At 46.7% G+C, this 15,933-nt stretch overlaps 1 protein-coding gene across 2 annotated transcripts in view; it reads left to right on the forward strand.

Annotated features, from left to right (window-relative positions):
- The window catches only part of MAPKAPK3 (MAPK activated protein kinase 3), a 125,454-nt gene that overhangs the window by 1,042 nt on the left and 108,479 nt on the right, over nucleotides 1-15,933 (forward strand). The gene's annotated exons all lie outside the window — the stretch shown is intronic.

Below are 15,933 nucleotides of genomic sequence, written 5' to 3' on the forward strand. Positions count from 1 at the left end.
GCTGTCTCCCTGCAGCAGGCTGCAGTTAGCTGGGGAAGGCAGTGTGCTTTTTCTTGGAAGCATCAATCAGTCACTTGTCCGAGCTCTGAGCAGAACAAATCCCCTGTGAGACAGACCGTTGGTCTAATCCAGTAGGGCAAGTGTTAAATTCCTATATTTATAGTAAAGCAATGGTGAAAATACTTGCATTTCCATGGATTTGCATTGCATAGGGGTTATATGTCTTGGAAAATCACATGGTGCTGCTGACCTTTTCATAAAGACAAGAGTGGAGAAAAATTGCTGTTCCTCCCAAGAGGCTGGATGTTCTTGTCAGACTCCCATCCCAGGGAATGTGCTGGTGTCGTACAGTGTGTTCCTCAGTGCTTTACACGTATTGGCCCGGGCTCATTTTGGGACAGAAAAGCTCTCTGGAGGTGGTGGTTTTAGGGGGCTCCCCTGGGCTGTGTCTGTGCTGCCCGTGGGCAGGAGGCTGAGCTGCCTCAGCTCCCTGTGCATGTGAGCTCTGCAGAGCTCCCTGGAGCCGCAGGAGGCTGACGCCTCCCTTGGCAGCGTGCGTAATCCAGTGTCTGACATACACGGAATTTTCTGGGAATTTACTGAGTCTTTGGAACCCAGTAAAACGGTGATTTGATTCCCGAGGTGGTGCTTTCAGAGAGGAGCTTCGTTTGCTTTCAGGCCCCTGAGGAGTGTGGTTTGTGTGTGCTCCCATCGGTGTTTTGGGGTCACCAGGTGTGCGGGATCCACCGGGATAACTGCCCTGCCCCGAGGACGAGCTGGGAAAGGCTCGCGGTTTGGCAGAGCCCTGCAGATGGAGCTGCGGGCCCAGTTTAGCTGTGTCCGTGCTGGAGAGACTCCTGCCTCAGCCTGCCCGCTGCGTGGGGAGGGGCAGACCCCGCCAGAGAGAGAACTGGGGTCAGCAGAGGGCAGAAGGGTCGGTGCAGCTGCAAAGTGGGGCTTTAACCTCGATTCCTGTGCCGGTGAAACAGCTTCGACACTGGGCTTGTGTCGGCAAACTGGAAGGGGACTCACAGCTTGGTACAGGACTGGGGTTGTACCTCATGCTGTTTATAGGGGGCCTGAAGGCCCCCTAGGGCTGGAGGTCAGAGGCAGAGAACCATTCTTGTTCTGGTGTAATGTCCACGTGAGCACCCCAAAGTGCCACCTGTGCTTTCAGTGTCCACCCAAGATGTGGGGTGAGAGGGCCTTTCCCAGGGACTTCAGAGAGAGAAAGAAATATGTTCATCCTCACAGAGGATAAACTACCTGTGGTCTTGTAGGAATGAGACTGCTGCCCCTGTGAGGCACTGACTGACAGGGTGACTCCACTGGGGTGACACAGAACGTCTCTGGGGACCCAGATAACCGAATGTGTGTGGATTACTGGCTGACATTCGATGTTCCTCAGTGTGGGGCCATAGATCAAAATGGCTTGGAAGAGAGCTTGACAGTCATCTAGCCCAATTTCTCTGTCCAAGTAAGCATCAATTTGCCTTACATCATTCCTGACAAATGTTTGCCCAGCCTGACCTAAAAGGCTCCCAGTGCTGACAAGGGACTTCTGCATTCAATCTGTTTTGGTGCTTTGTTGTTCTATCTGCTGCAAAGTTATCCCCTGCAATGGCAGCTCGGGGTGATTAAAGCCGAGCACTTCTCCTGTCCTGAGGTGAACAGCTGCCTCTCTCCTTAGAGCACCTTCCATGTCTGTTCCCATGTTTCCTCAGTCTTCATTTCTGAGGGAAGGAACTCCAACACTGTGTTGTTTCTGTCGGCTGTGCACATCCTTCCCTCCCTGCCTGTGAAACGTGAGGGGCCCACGTGTGCCGCAGACACGTCGCAGGTGATACTTGGGCCTCTGGTGAGTGGAATAACAAAGCTGCTGGAGCTCATCCTGTTGCAGAGGAGGAGTCATTTCCCAAGTGAAGACTAAGCCAAAACTTGCATTAACATTTTGTTTGTCTGGGAAAGTTATCAAAAAGTGTATTTAAGTTTTAATAAACTACAATTTCCACTCCAGTTTGAATCCAGAAGGACAAATACCCAGTGAAAAAAGACTTCTCTCTCACAGTCAGGATGATAATGAGATACCAAGAGAGACTTAATCCAGTTTCCAGACTGTTTCCTTTTCCATAGATGTTTTGATATGCTTTCAGTAGTCAGAAGTTTCAGATGTTTCCTCCTGTGGAGGGTCCTGTCCCAGTCCTTCTCTGTTTCTTTTGATTTTCCTTCTGGGCTGGATCCTGGGATTGGGCCTTTGGGGAGTATGGTGTGTGCAGATCCACTGGAAGTTTTGCAAAATTAACTGTTTTTCAAGGGATTTTCTCTTGAGCAAAGTGCCTTAGATTTCTTTCTCTTGTGTCTGAGGAAAGAAATCCACATGTCTTTGGATTCACTGTGGGGCAGAGTGGGTAAGGATAACAAAAAAGGGGGAGCTGGTTTGCAGTAGTTCCTGCCCACAGGCAAGGCCAGAGGAGCTCCAGCAGTGCCCAAAAGCAGGTGTGACCTGCACTCTTCTTCCTCTGCTATTAGTAGGTCAGAGGCAAATAAGCTGTCATTCCACTTTGCTCCCTTTGGGAAGTTTAATGCTGCATTTGCTGGAAACTTTCCAGTGGTTCCATCCTATACTGGGATTCAGCAGATCTGGATGCAGATCCCTGCTGTGTGACAAACTGCAGGCCTGACCTTGGTGTATTTTTGCTTACTCTGTTGCCTGCTGTTCTGGTTGGAATGTTATTCCTTTACTGTCTTATAAACCATTGTGAGAGTACCTGATATAGAGGATGTGGGTACCCCATTACATAGGACTGTGACTGTCCTATGGCTCTTCTTCAAGTACAGCCAGAAAGAGCAAAGAACAAGCCAACTTCCATGAAATCTCTCTCCTCTGCTGCTTGGGGACAGGGCTCACCCCCCTGCTGCAGCCTGGTAAACCAGACTGGCTTTGCTGCTTTCCAGTGCAAACCCAGAGGATGTGGGAGTGAGCCAGAGAACTAGCACTAGTTTTTCTGCAGCAAGAGCATCTCTGAGCACAATGAGAGCATGACAGAGGCTGCTGCTGCTGCTGGGAATGTGCATGGTGTTCACAACAGCAGCTGGTGCTCTGGCAGGGCACGAGTCACATGTGCTGCCTTGCAGGCAGGTGCAGAGAAGTGCTGCCACACCTTGTGGTCTCTGTGGTTTGTCTCCTTAATGTGATTGGTGCAGACTGAGCTCTAAAGATCTGCTTCATCTTCTCCCTTCACCAGCACACCCGAGTGGTCACTCTCCTGTGCCTTGTGTGCTCATCCCAGCATTTTGGGCAGAGTGGGCATCACCATGTCACTGCAGTGGCAGCTGCCCCAGCAGCCTTACAGTGATAACCATGGCTCCATGAGCAGGGTTATCCCAGGCTGGAGGGCCTTAGAAGCACTGTGTGAGCAAACTGCTGCCTGGGGAGGAAGGGGCCTTGGCCACATTGAATATTTACTCTGGTTCAGCTTGCTTTAAAGGGCCACAAAAGTAGTCTCACACTTCTTCCTTTCTTTCATGCCAGCTGGGATGTTCTGAGATCATCCTGTCCATGACAGGGAGCATCAGGACACATGGCAGGGATTCTCAGCTCCCAGGCTGGAATTTGCAGTGTGGCAAAGAAGAGTTTGCCATATAAATATCCAGGGCCAACAGGTGTGGTGAGAAACTGAGGCACAGCAAAGGAAGAGCCATGGCAGAATCTCAGGAAGAGCTCAGGTGCTCTCAATGGCAGATTTGGCAACTGAGCTGTAGCTGTACTGGTTCCTCCCTTGACTGGTTCTTTAAATAGTGTCTATCCCAGCTGTTCCTTGGAAGGATGATAGTGCCTCGAGAGCAGGAACTATTCCTTAGTGGAGAGTGTGACCAGAGAGATGTTCAGTTTTGAGAGCCTTGGTGTTGGGTAATTTTCACAGTTGGTGTTACTGGCACAGCCATTGCTGCAGGACCTGGGGCACACAGATGGCAGATTGTTTGGAGGAAGAGAGTGGTGAAGAAACCAGCATGTGAAGCTCACCTAGAGAAGATGATCCTTGAGAAAGGGTGTGTTAAAATGAAGCCAAGGTTTTAGGAGGGGTGGCCTGTGCTGCCACATTCCTGCCCTGGCACTCTGAAATCATAGTACAAGTGTGGGGCTGAGTGTCTACAAGGTACAATTTGTATGTAGGAGGCAAACTCTGAGCATTTCTGCTCAATGTCTGCACTTCAGCAAGAGAGTAAAGCCCCTTCTCTGATGTGGATGTTTTCCTGGTGGCCCACGGATTCTGGGCAGGAAACAGTGGACAGAGCAGAGGACTGAGGAGCTTTATTGACTGAGAGCAGGGCACTGCTCAGGGTGTGTCACAAAGGTGCCACTGGCCTGAGCTTCTATAAACCCAGTTTCTGTAAAAGTCAGGAGTCCAGGGGAGGCAGAACTCTGCTTCTAGTGGGATGTCTTCAGCAATTCTTATGTGAGAGATTTTGATTTCCACTTTGTGCCAGCTGCTGTCTATAGTTTTAGCTACCCACCTGTTTCTTCTTCCTCTCTTGGTGGTTAGCTTGTCTCTGTGTTTTGTGCATACACAACAACATGCACACAGTGGGACATGCCCCTCACCTTGGCAGCACAGTGCCCAATGCCATGGAGGCCTTACCTGGCAGCCTGAGCTGCTGCAAGAGCTGCAGGACCCAGCAGTGCTGGCAGGAGAGCAGCTTCTGCCATCAACATCCTCACTGCTGGAACTGGAATACACATCTAAGACTGGAATGTGAACACAGTTGCTTAGGTTGTTGAAAAAGGCTTGAATTATTATAAAACTCCTGGCCTGGAATTTGGCTGATGATTAATTACTTAGATTTGCGTAGTGCTTTGATGTTCCAGCTGTAAATCCAGAGCAAGCTGTTACAGCTCTGTTGACCTCAGTGGAGTCATCCCAGTCATTCCAGTTGGCACACCTGGTGCTGTGTGGTATTTGTATTCTGTGAAACAAGCGTCCAGTCATCGATTTAAGCCTTTCCAGGGACTGGAGGCTGTTAAGCTGATATATCTTTTCTCCTCTCCTATATTGCTTTGCCACTTACCCGGGACTGACCTGCTTGCCATGCTTTGACTTTGAGCTTGCTGCTCCTCTGGAGTCCTTCTCTGAGCCTTTGCAGTCTGTGCTGTGTTTGTGTTGCCATACAGCTTAGAGACTCCTAGCAGGTTGCTCCATCTCTAGATTTTTACCACTCTATTCCCCTGCCAGTATCTTGTTGTGTAACTCTCCCCTTGCCAATCTTGTTGGCTTGCATGGATAAATTTCTTTATGCTAGATAATTTAGAGTGAGCTTGTGACAGAAAAAATCTACTCTAAGAGGCAGTTCAGTCTTGCATCGTCCTTGGTGTGGTGTTGGAGCTGATGGGATTTGCTGGGTGGAGTCCTGGTGCTGCCATGTGCTCTCCATGCTCGAGAAGAGCAGATTAAGATCATACTTGGCTCAAACAAGGCTTCTTCATTTAATGTGTATGAGCAGTGGGCACTCAGGCTGAAAGTAGATTTTGTACTTCAACTTCCAGGTCAGTGAGTTTTTTGTCTTGTCTGTGTCAGCAGACAGCAACCCTTTGTTCAGCAGCACAGCTTTTTCCACCTCAGCAACACACACACACACACACACACAACACACACACACACACACACACACACGTGATGCAGGTCCTGAGTTGTGCAATAAACTCCAGGGTAAGTTCCATAAGCCTGACAAATATATTGTCTGTTCTGCTTCAGGGCTTGATTGTGTGCCCTATTGACCAGCAATAAAGCCAAGACTATGGAGGTAGTTACTTATTTGTTTAATTTGGCTTTTCCATCCGTCACTGCCTGGGTGGAAAAGAAGAAGGCCATAAATGCTCTGAGAGTAAAAATCTTGTCTTTGGAGAGGTGATCTGTGTAACTTGTGAAAGCTGGATAATCTAATGAAATTGGTTAAGTATTAAATAAATTACTTAATGTAGTAATTAAGTAATTTTGTTACTAAGTAGGGCTGGGATTAAGGCCAGGGTAGGTCATGAGCATCCAGAGGAACGCCCTGTAACCTGTTGCTGTCCTGATCACAAAATAACTGCTTGGAATCCCATCTTTGCCATGGTTGGTGCTTGCTGGAACCTTCCCCTGCTGATGCAGTGTCTGGAAAGGCAGGAGGGGAGGCCCCAGCCCACTCTGATGGTGGTGCCTTTTCCTGAGCCCTTCTGGAACGTGTGGGCACTGGCCAGCAGAGCCTTGAGCATGGATGTCACTGTCCATCCCACACAGGAGTGGGACACTTCTCCCTCTCCAGGTCTGACCTGCTGCTTTCTGCAGACCGTGGGCAGAGGGGTGAAGGGAACCCCCTTTTTTCTTCCCTTTCTGGTCTGACAGTGCCCTACTGCCCCACCAAGGCTCTGCTCAGCCAGCTGTGCCTGACCTCCTCTAACCTCTCTGTTTGTGCTGTGCATCCCTGCAGAATTCCCTCCATCCAGATCATCTTGGACTTTGTTCCTAGCAAAAAAATCTTGCTCCGGCTTCTTGGAATTAAGATACAGCTTAACTCAGAATTGCTGTTTCCTGGGAAGTTCTGACACTCTAAAGCTTGTTTGGTGAATTTTTTCCCCCCCTTTAATCAGAATGAAATAATTTGCAAAATTTCCTACGAGGACAGTGTGTCCCAGATTTTGAGTTTTAGAAATGTTCTGCTCTGGAATTTCTGAATTTTTGCTTTGAGTTATATCCATTTTAAGTTGTACATCTTATGTTTCCTGCTGATTTGCTAAGTAAAACCCAGTAGCAGGTCACAGTATGTATATTATATAAGAAAACAGTAGTTAGGTACCTTTTTTTTTTTTTAATCAGTAAGAACAACTGCTGCTTATTATCAATGAAACATCTTATCTTATTTCCTAGAACAAGAACTCCCTTGTTTGCAATGTAATGAGAGTCTGGCAGTGCCATTCCAGCACCCGGCAATGCCTTGATCTAGAAAATTGGGTAACATTTTGTTATGGAGTAACAAATATAACTGATTTGTCTTAATGATCTGCAAAGTAATAAAATATTTCACTGCTTTTTCCAGATTAGGGCAAGGCAATAATCATGCACGTGGGATAAAAACCTCTTGTGATAAAATTTGGATGTTCTGGAATAGAGTTTCTGAAGTGCCAGAAGCAAAGCTGTTCCAAGGAGCTTTGGCAGGAACTTTTATCAAAACCAATGCTCTTTCAAAAACAAATTGAAGGAAAGGCCTGTTCTTAAAAGAAGTTCTTCCCCAGAGGTTGTTTTGTTGTTTTGCTGGTGCTTTTCTGCTGGCTGTCCTTCTGTCCCAGCAAAGGCACTCTTCGTTATGCTCCTGAGTGTTCTGGTAAAGACCTGGATGTTCTCACCAGGACTTAAGCCCAAGTCTCCATAGTGAAAGTCCTCAAAATCCCTTTGTTTCCCCAGCTGCCCTGCCCTGGCTCTGTTTTTGTACTGCTTGTAGCACATCATGTCAGGGGTGAGATAATTCCTCCTCTCCCGCTGTGCAGGAGCCTGTCCCTCCTGCGCCTCGCAGGGAAAGGACAGTGTGCTCTCCCTGTTGGACCTCTTCCATGGAGCCTCCCTCCACGGGGAGGGAATGCCAGATGTTGGTGTGTCTTTTCTCTTCTCCAAGGTGTTGCCCAAACAACCGACACAAATAAGTTCCTAAAAAAACCCCCCAGGATGTCCTGAGCAGGGAAGGTGCCTTGAATGACTGGGAGGGCACAAAATCGACGGAGCCAAAGTTTCCTTTCCTGTCCTGCTTTGCCCTGAAATGGGATGTCTGGTGGGAGAGCCTTGGCTACCCTCGTGGAGGAAGGTGTTCCCGTGGTTACCTTTCAGCATTCACCACTGCAGACACTGCTGGGAATCCACAGTCTAGGGAATCAAATTCCAGTGTGGATCACAGCACAGATGAAGAACTTACCAGTCTTAAATTAAATCCATGCAACTATTACACCGTATAGTTAAAAGGAAAAAAAAGTACAGAAGCAGCTTGCTTGTTTTAGCAAACATGTTCAATTTGGGAATAGCATCCACAGTGGAGGAGCAGATCTGGGTGTGACATGGCAAAGGGCTGCAGTGACAATGGGATTTATTTTCATGGGAGTCAATACACAATCCAGGCATCAACAGTTCTGAGCTGTAAAGTACCTCAGCAGAGAGCATTGGATCAGCAGGGTGCTGCTGAACTGCTCTGCCCTTAGCAAGGCACAGCTGTTGTGTGTTCATCCCACTCCACTGATGTAAAGCCTTCCTTTGTCCTTTTCTTAATGGTATCAGTGACAGAAACTCATACCTAACAGGGAGGGCTGAGCTCCCAAAAAGTCAGAAATGAAGGTGGTGGCAGCTCTGCTGCAAATGCAGAGATGGGAAGATGAGGGACAAGTTTTGAGGGCGTAGAACAAGCAGGTTTATGAATTGGTTTTGCTGTGTGACCTCAATGTCAGCATTACTGCAGGGATCTGGGAGCAGTGCAGCCAGGGTATGAGGGCAGTTGCTGGAACCACGCCACTGGAATAGCACTGGACTAGTTCCCATGGGTGTGCTCCTCTGAATTTTATTTCTTATAAATAAGAAATGTCCCCACTCGCCCCAGTTCACAGAATTAGATCAAGGAACAGAAGAACAGAAGAATTCTTTATTCCCTAGGCTAAGATCTGGGTTTAGCTATGTCCAAATTGATTCTTTATGCAAGTATGGAAATGCCTTTGCTCGTTCTAAGTGGTGTTCTGTGTGCCAGTGTTCCCAGTCTGGGTTTATACTGAAGGTGGATCTTTGAAAGGCGAGGCAAAGGCTGGGATCTGGGACACAGCATGGCTGTATCCAGCACTAGAGGCTACAGGGAAGCACCAGTGGAAGGAATTTTTCCCATGAGCAGGGAACTGGTGTTTCATTAGCAGGGGAGCCTGATGAGAACTGACCTGTGTTAGGAGAAGGATGTTCATGGCAGCAGAGGAGGTTCAGTGGATGTATCTGAAGGGGTTGCTTGGCTGCATTTTAGAGCTTGTGGAGTCTAGTTAAGGGCTGTGCACTTCTGAGTAGGGCAGGTCTAAGGTTTGAGGGCCTGAGGGAGGCTCTGTCCTTCTGTCACCACTGCCTGAGCCAGGGAAGATCCAGGGCTGAAAGCCAGAGTCTGTGGTGTTCAGAAGAGTCTATCATCAAGGGAAGGAGGTCCAGGAGGCCCAGGATCAGGAGGTTCAGGATCTGTGGGAGTTTGTTTGTTTTAAAGGCTGAGGAGCAGAGCAGTGTGACTGGTCCCCACAGTGTGTGTGGGACTGAGTGCTGGCACTTCCCTCATGTGTGTGCCCAGCCAGTCTGGGAATGCTGTGCATGAGGAGCTGGCAGGTGGGAGGAGGGGAGGGAATGAGCTGCTGGAGGCATCAGAGGGACTTTGACTGCGATAGGAATGTGTGGTGAGGGTGTGTCAGGGCTGACATGGTTGCAGGATGGTTTCAGGGAGACAGTCCTGCTACAAACAGGGAAGTTTGAAACCAAGATACAGGAGTGTGCCAAGAACTCTGTGCATGGTTCAGTCCAAAAGATGGACTTGCACAGGGGCAGGTCCAGAACGGGGCTGGGGGGATGAAAAGGGACAGAAAGCTTGGCAGGTGAGGGAAAACCAAAAGAGATGAGTTTGTTCTGCCTAGCAAAACAAAGCCTGGGAGGGAATGGGATGTCTCTCTGTAAACACTTCATTGGCAAGTAAGTACTAGAGGGGAAGAAAAGTTCTTTATAATAAAGATCAATGCTGGCACAAGGACAAAGTGGTGCAAATTTACTATTAATAAACTTAGCCTGGAAATCAGATTTTCAACCACTGGAGTGAGATTCTGGAGCAGTATCTCAAAGGGAGAAATGAAAACCAAAGGAGCTTTGTAAAGAAGCCTGAGGAGTCTGCAGTAGCAAGTTAAATCTTACACAGTCTCATTTCCTTTTATGCATGGAGAGGCCAGAGACAGCCTGACCCAACAGGCCAGGCAGGAGCAGGGGAAGCAGCAGTGAGCAGCTGTGATGAAAAATCAATAGCCAAGGTACAAATGAGCTACAGGAGATGGGGAGTTTCAGGATAGCTGAGCTGTGCAAATATCCAGCTTTGGCTGCATATCGTGTTTAAAAACAGACTTGGCCGAATTTACTGAGTGTAGAGCCTTTTCACAGCATATTTTAGAACCAAAACTTGCACAGTAGGATTCTGTGCTAACTCTTCCCTCCCACTTCCCAGCTGCTGCCATTTCCTGCTCCATTCAGGCCCGGATCTGCATTGTGACTGTAGTGGGGTGATTTGTCTCCGTGCCCCTAATTCCTCATGAAAGGTTAGGACGTGTCTTAGTACCTGTTTTGAGGAATGCTCACCTATAGGACAAGTCTGAACTTTTCGGGCAAGAAAATGAGAGAAAATTGACTTTCAGAGAAACAAGACTTTCAGCCCTTGGTAGTGGTGTGTAGAAAAGTACTCCCAGAAATGGCAGTTCTTTGGAATTGGGATGAAGATCCCAAGAACCAAGCAACAAAGAGAAGATGCATTTGGAATGAAATAAGGAGTAGTAGGGCAGCATAGCAAGTACCTTTTTTCAGCTCCTGCTCAGACCTGAGCATTCAGGGCAAAGAGAGTTTGCTTCCTATTCCTTCTGGCTGCAGACCTGGGGAGCACCAGAGATACATGGGAGAAACCTAGAGGAGCATTACTGCCCATCTGAAGAAAAAATCTGCTGCCGCTGTGAATTTTGCCACGATATCCGTGGTGTAGCTCGGAGAAGTTTGGGTTTCTGTGCAGCATTTTTCTCTTACCAATAGACTCCACGTATTTGTCCCCCAGCAGGGTCCTGCCTTGGCAGTAAAGCCAAGCAGAGCATTGGAAAGTTGCCATTGATTGATGGAGTCAGTGCATTGGAGGGATAAAGTGAATATAAAACCTGCATTTCTCTTACCTGTTTCTCCCCATTTGACCTGACAGGTCGAGAGAGACAGGACTGAATTCTGGTCTTACCTACTGTAAATTAAAACAAATTATGTTCAAAACTCTTCTAGCATATCCTGTCTGGAAACGAGCACAGTGTTACCCTAACTCTTCCCAACTCTGTCTTTCAACATTACCAGAGGAAAACTGATGGTCAGAAAACATTCCGAGTAGACTGGCACCAGGAGTGTTTCATTAGACGAAGGTGATCAAATTCGAATGACCTGGGTTTTGTTAATGGAATGATTGCTACAACATTACCTCGTTCTTCTGAACATTTGGGGTGTTAAATGTTCCAGATACCACTGTGGTAAGCCCAAATGTCAATCTGGTTTCCAGAAGGTAGAAGCTGTGGTTGGCTCCTGCTAGCCCTAGATCTGTAGTGTGCAGGAAGGAGGGATTTCCTTTCACTTTTCCTTTTCTGCAATATCTGAAAAATTAAGTTGGAGGCTTATAATTCTGTAGAGACAAAAGTTTTGTCCCCAGTTGTCCAAACAATGCCTGTTGAGATATGACAAGAATGTCTTTGTTCTAAGCTGTGGTAGGATGTTTGCCTTAGCATCACAGAGGCATTTGGAAGGAGCCCACCTACAGACAGTCTTGGCAAATAGAAGAGGTGAATACAACAAATGCTGCTCACTAAGAAGTTGAAAGCCACACAAAGCCATGACTAGGATGAATCTATCTCCTTCTGAGATTTGCCTCAAATTGTTTTATACTTCTGTCAATGTAACATAGAGAATAGTCTGTATAGGGGATAGTCAACACAAATTTCTATCTCTTTTAACATGTTTTCTTTTCTTCCTCTGCCACTCCATTCTTTCTTTTCTTTCCTTCACAGCTTAAATGAAACCAGGAAAGGTGCTTGGTAAGTGTTGTGCTGGTTGCATTCCTTTTCATTGTAACTGTCTCAGTTAAGAGAGAAATTTAAGAAAACACATTTGGGGAGCTACTTTTTATTATATTCGTTCCAGCAAACACCAATAACAGAAACAAAAGGCTCAAATCTCATTTGCCTACCCTTTTTGTTACTTTTTACTCCAAACCAGAGCAGTGGATGTAATAGGACTGAAATAATTCTGAAAAATGAGTAAACTTGGAGTTTCACCCCATGGGAATGCTCAGTTTTGAAACTTCCATTTTTTTTTTTGCAAGCTTAGAATAGCGGATCCTCAAGAGCTCATGTGTGCCTGTAAATTGTGTAGAGAATCTCTCAGCTATGGACATTGCAGAATGGCAGTGCCCTCAGAATAATGGAAAATGTTTGGAAAATGTTTGCTGTGTCTCTTTCCCTTGTGTCACTGCCCCCTCTCCTCTCTCCTGCCTGTTCCATTTAGCCACAAAATCCTGCCTAGCCCAGTTTACCCAACCACAGGGCTGCCCTACAGACCTGAGGGCTTGTGAAAGCAAACAGTGGGTGTCAGACCCCACCCTCAGCTGGATGGAAAGGCAGCCAGCCATGGAGCAACCCAAGCAGACTTCTCCAATAAGAAAAGGAAGGTGAATGCTATTTGCTAGTTAGCAGTGATAACTGGGTTGAAAGAAATTTTAAAGTGTATTTTCCAAGGAAGGGGTCCTTTTTCCACACACAGATGCAGTTCCTGCTTATCCTGTCAGGATGACCTGCTCAGCTCCTCCCTCAAGCTGAGTTTCAGTCCTTCCACTTGTGCCAGTGGTGAGGGTCACTGCAGTGAGGTTCTTCCCAAACCTGGCCAGCTCTGGGTGCATCAGCTTCACCTGGACAGTAAATAATGCAGGGTGGAGTGCATGAATCCCAAAAAGTGTGTTCGTAAATCCCATTCAGGACAGTTTATTCAGTCAAAACAAACTGAGTTTGGACTGTGTTGCACAAGATGTATTGAAAACCCAGCCACAGTTGTCTTGTCATCTGAATGCTCCCTTTCATGATTGTCAAGATTTTTCCAGTAAAGGCATAAAATCCCTGCAATGAATAGTGAAAGGTCTTTATCTTAGAAGTTACATCTCCCACTTGTGTCTCACTTAAAACATTAGTGCAATTTAGCACATTAGTCTGTGTTCAAGGCAGTAGTGCCAGGCCCTGGAGAGGAAATCCACTTGAGGAAGTGAACTAACATGATGTGATGCTCTGAAAAGAACTGTACAAATCAGGAACTGCCCCAGCCTCAGTGTTGTGCCTTTTGGTCTGACCCCTCTGCTCCAGCAGGAGCAATGCTGGACAGTCCCTGCAGGTGATGAGGCATTTGCTCCTCATGTCACTGGCAAGGGGTATCACAGAGACAGGACATCATCTGGTAAAAGTTAAGCTCAGCTGCAAATGTCATGGAATATCACTGTGATATTTGTGTGAGGTGCTTCTAACCTGTCACTGGGAAGGTGTAGTGCTTGTTTTAACCACTTTTCTGAAGTTCTTACACCTTTGCTGTGCTTGAGCTGTTCCCATTGACACCTGTTGGAAGTGTCTGCAACACAGCCAGGCAGACTGACCTGTTACACAGCCCTGATCCACAACACACCCGTAATTTTCCACCTTCAGTCCTGATACTGCTGGGAGGGGTTAGTGGTGGTGTGACTCCTGCCAGGTGACTCACAACCTGCCTGTTGCCTGCCCAGCTCTGATAAGATCTCTGCAAGAAGGTTTGGAGCATCACTTGCTCTGATCATAGCAGCTCATCAGCTCATGTGGGTGCTTGTCTCCACACCCCTGTCTCTGCTGACAGGCGTCCGATTTGAAGCTGACAGCTCAGATCCAGCTCATGGGCTTTCCAGTGACTTCAGCAGTTATCCAAGAGCTGTATTTATGATGTAACACACTGTGTCATAGGTTGAGGAGCATCAAATAATTTGGTGGGGTTTTTTTCATTCTCTTTCAAGGGACAACAGAAACAATGACCAGATCATTTGGGGTTTGGTTTATTTATTATTGGGTTCTGCCACCGCTCTATGCTGAGCTTGGTCCATGAGGTCTGTGAAGCATTTGTGAGATTGATTTGGTAAGGGGGGACACCTGTGACAAATGGCCTTTTGCCTGGCTGCTGAGGGCTGATAAGTGCTTGCCCTTCATGCAGGTGTTGCTCAGACCAGGCAGGTGCTGTGTGTAAATCAAGAGTGTGTCCCTGCAGAGAGTGTGTGGAGCAGCTTGGGCACAGCTCTGGTTTGCAGCAGTGCTCCTTTACATCTCTCTGGCAGACTAAATGTGTCTCAGAGGAGGTATTGATTAATTTTTCATCTGTTTGACCTTTCCTCACTGAAGGAGTAGTGGAGAGGCACTGTGGTGTGGCTCAGATTTGCCCAGCACAGTGGTGGGGCTGAGGCTGCAGCAGTGTGCTGGCAAAGTGCTGCTGTATTGACCTGGTGTTGATTTATTCCAAAGGCACTGCTTTCTGATGGGGGCAGGAAGAAGTGGAGAATTGTGCTTGAGATTAATTTTCATCGTTGTAGAGTTCTCTGAAAAGTGAATATATTCCCTTTCCTAGTGAATATATTCCCTTTCCTCTCTCTGTTAACCTGAGCATAGGTGAAAGCATTGGCTTCCCAAGAGAACTGTATCTGCACAAGGTCATTTTTGGCTTGTCTCACAGTTTTGTGTGTATTAAAAGGAAACAAATCCAGCCTTACTTGTGTGCCTGAAAGATGAGGGTTAAATATGGTGAGACATAAATTTGGTGGTAAATAAGATGAGGCTTTTCTCTTCAGAAAGAAGAGTCAGACCGAACCTGATAGCCTGTGAAAACTGAAATATTTGGGGTTTAATATGTGTAAAAAAGAAAGGATTTTTTGTAGATCTGGACAAGAAATGGAAAAATTACCATAGTCCTTAAAAATGCTGGGACAGAAAATTATTTTTCATGGAATTGAAAGCTTTGGATTTGATTAAAAAGGTCATTCTTTAAGGCAAAGTTCTGATTTTTTTTTTTACTTGAAATGATTCCATATTATTGCTAATTTATGGTCTGAACAGCCCATTATGCAATACACTTAACTGTAAGGTGATTATTGCAGCTTAGATTACTGAGAGCTCTGCTTATCTGTATGTAATATCTGTACCTCTGCCTGGTTCAGACTTGCAGCAGGCATTTGTGGTTATATGATAGCTGAGATCAACTCTTTATTCTTTGTGAGCCGACAAAAGGTACAGAAGAGAAAGGATAATGTGTAAAATAATAATGTGCTCAGTGCAGCTTTTCTGTAACAAAAATTACACAAGGTACACAATGATCCAGTTTACAGCATGAAAATGGGCTCTGCCAAAAGCTTTGGGAAAGGAAAAGAATCTGTAGGAGAAAGTAAACGTTTCCCAGGATTGCATGACAAAGTGACCAACTTCCCTTGGGTAGCCATGGAATGACACCATGAACAGCCATTTTTTCTCTTTGAACAGTGTCACTGGGGTGTAGCAGAGGAACAGGTTCTGTTTAGAAGGGCAGTCCCAGGCTTCACATCATTTCTCAGACATGTGTTGATAAAACAAGGACCTGTGAGCTGCTTATTTCATGTCTCAGTTCAGATTAAACACTGTGAGCCCACCAACATGGGTAGAATCCATCCTGTGCTCTGACTGAGCATCACTCCCACAGATATAGGTAGTGCTCAGGTGGATTGATGGTGTTTGTGTTTTGTTACTCCAAAGAGGTGCCAAGATGTAAAACCAGGAGGACTTCACATCACATTGGTTTCCCAGGAAAGTGCCTCTGTGCCCCAGGCTGCTGCACCTTCAGGGGTGCTGATGTCTGAAGCACAGCAATGAAACTCTGCCCCTTAGGAATCCTCTTAGGATAGAATGAAGGGGAAGGGAAAGTGGGAGTGTGGTTCCAGAAGCTTTACAGCTCCTTCTGCACAGCACAGCAGCAGGTTCTCACCTTTGAGGTGGCAACGAGTCCTGGTTCCTACAGAGTTCCTGCAAGGTCAGGAGCTGCTGCCTCATCCCAGGAACGAGTGTTTCATTCTTTTCACTTTGAGAAAAAAGCAGGAAAAGAGTGTTCT

This window comes from Pseudopipra pipra, chromosome 11 (assembly GCF_036250125.1).
Source record: "Pseudopipra pipra isolate bDixPip1 chromosome 11, bDixPip1.hap1, whole genome shotgun sequence".
NCBI lineage: Eukaryota > Metazoa > Chordata > Aves > Passeriformes > Pipridae > Pseudopipra > Pseudopipra pipra.